General features: G+C 45.1%; 5 non-coding genes across 5 annotated transcripts; 2 read left to right on the forward strand and 3 right to left on the reverse strand.

The window, feature by feature from the left end:
* Positions 1-50: 50 nt before the first annotated feature.
* Positions 51-122, reverse strand: trnam-cau (transfer RNA methionine (anticodon CAU)). The gene has a single exon. It is a non-coding gene; the product is annotated as a tRNA-Met (tRNA).
* Positions 123-133: 11 nt separating this feature from the next.
* trnah-gug (transfer RNA histidine(anticodon GUG)) lies at positions 134-205 on the reverse strand. Its single transcript has one exon. It is a non-coding gene; the product is annotated as a tRNA-His (tRNA).
* A 78-nt stretch (positions 206-283) lies between these two features.
* On the reverse strand, positions 284-371 carry trnay-gua (transfer RNA tyrosine (anticodon GUA)). The gene is given in 2 exon segments: positions 284-319; positions 335-371. It is a non-coding gene; the product is annotated as a tRNA-Tyr (tRNA).
* Positions 372-460: 89 nt separating this feature from the next.
* trnam-cau (transfer RNA methionine (anticodon CAU)) lies at positions 461-533 on the forward strand. The gene has a single exon. It is a non-coding gene; the product is annotated as a tRNA-Met (tRNA).
* Positions 534-623: 90 nt separating this feature from the next.
* On the forward strand, positions 624-696 carry trnar-acg (transfer RNA arginine (anticodon ACG)). The gene has a single exon. It is a non-coding gene; the product is annotated as a tRNA-Arg (tRNA).
* The last annotated feature ends 1,271 nt before the right edge of the window (positions 697-1,967 follow it).

The raw sequence follows: 1,967 nt of genomic DNA on the forward strand, positions 1-1,967 counted from the left end.
AGATGGGCAGGTCATTCAGACACATTGGATGTATTGTGAAAAGGTCAGCGTAGCAGAGGATGGTTTCGATCCATCGACCTCTGGGTTATGGGCCCAGCACGCTTCCGCTGCGCCACTCTGCTTTCAACCCTCATGCCGTGACCCGGATTCGAACCGGGGTTGCTGCGGCCACAACGCAGAGTACTAACCACTATACGATCACGGCTTCTTGTGTGAAAGTGTCTTTCGTCAGCCACTCCTAACGAACCTTTCCTCTGAAGATTTTGAGAAAAGAGAAATGGAGTCCTTCGAGCCGGAGTTGAACCAGCGACCTAAGGATGTCCAGCGTTGTACCCTACAGTCCTCCGCTCTACCAACTGAGCTATCGAAGGTCGCATGGCACGGTGGTAAGAAGCGGAAACATGCTGCTACACAGCTGCCTTCGAAAGCACAGGTGTCTCTTAGGTAGCCTGTTTGCGGAGCCTCGTTGGCGCAGTAGGCAGCACGTCAGTCTCATAATCTGAAGGTCGTGAGTTCAACCCTCACACGGGGCACGTGTTTTGATTAAGCCAATAATTTTGTCACTCGCTGCGACCAGTCAGTCGTGGTCCGACACGATGACAAGGATCTCCATGCCCCTAGATGGGCTAGTGGCGCAATGGACAACGCGTCTGACTACGGATCAGAAGATTCTAGGTTCGACTCCTGGCTAGCTCGAGCAGCTTTCCTTTTGTCGCCCGAGCAGAGTCCTCGGTTTCATCTCCGTCCCAAGCCCTTGAGAGGAGCGCCGATTGACGCCACCTCTTTATTCCTCGCGTGCCAAGGAAACAATGGAGGAGCAGAGGTTGCACTAATAGTCATCATTTATGTGACTCAGATCTTTGGAACAGCTCGGAAGGATGTCGGAAGGATTCAATTGTAAACAATGTTTTGATGCAGCTCAGAAGAAGGAGTAGGGTTTGGGTTTCTTGACAAAAGAGCACAGACAAGAGATGGGCAGGTCATTCAAACACATTGGATGTATTCTGAAAAGGTCAGCGTAGCAGAGGATGGTTTCGATCCATCGACCTCTGGGTTATGGGCACAGCACTCTTCTGCTGCGCCACTCTGCTTCCTGCATGAGACAACTAAAATATGCAGGTTGCCTGTCCTCGAGGACCGACTGGACCCCTCTAAAGGATGAGGTGAGATTAACTTTCTGGTGTCCGTTCCTCATAAAGATGAACATACATATGTCTCATATCATTAAATGCATCTTGCCACTTTTGCTCATATGTCACCTGAAAGCAGAAAACGTTGTCATTTTAGGTAAAATTTTACTTAAGACTTGAGCTGCACTCCATTTATTTTCTCCTTATTGCTTTAACATTTTGTGTTTCATTTAAATTTGTATTGGTAGATTTAAAACATAAAATAGGCATTTAGTTCCAATATCGTGGATGTCAAAGATCTATTAGATGAAATCCTGACATTCATTTTTCTTTATTAACTTTAATTCCAGTCTTGCAACTTTTGGATGCATTTCTGCTACAACACGCCTGAATCAGAAGGCTGAATTTCCTCCTTAGCAGTTTTGCAATGACTTGGTCATTAACCACTCATTTGATGCTCTTAGACACCTGTGTGCGATAATCTTGTCTGATTGATTGGGATTTAAAGAGCTGTTGGAGAGTTACACTGATGATCAGCCTTCTTTATGAAGTCAAGACCTATGTTTTTTTCCTCCTTTATAGATCTAGGTAGTTGGGTTTGTTTGGGTACTGTCAGCTGCAACATGGTTCAAATGCATATGTGAATGACAAGAGGACAGGAAGCTACTCCAAAAGCGGGAAATGCAAAACAGCGCAGGGCATTCTGGGTTTTGGAAATAGAAAATGGGCAAATCTAGGGTTAATGGGAGAAACTTCTTGTAGTCTTTTGCAAAAACAAAAGATAAATCCTATGATGTCTAAATCTGACACCATTCTGTTTTTTATTTACATTTTGTG

This window comes from Poecilia latipinna, unplaced genomic scaffold (assembly GCF_001443285.1).
Source record: "Poecilia latipinna isolate Pla-1442-1.1 unplaced genomic scaffold, P_latipinna-1.0 Scaffold4469, whole genome shotgun sequence".
In the NCBI taxonomy this organism is placed as follows: domain Eukaryota; kingdom Metazoa; phylum Chordata; class Actinopteri; order Cyprinodontiformes; family Poeciliidae; genus Poecilia; species Poecilia latipinna.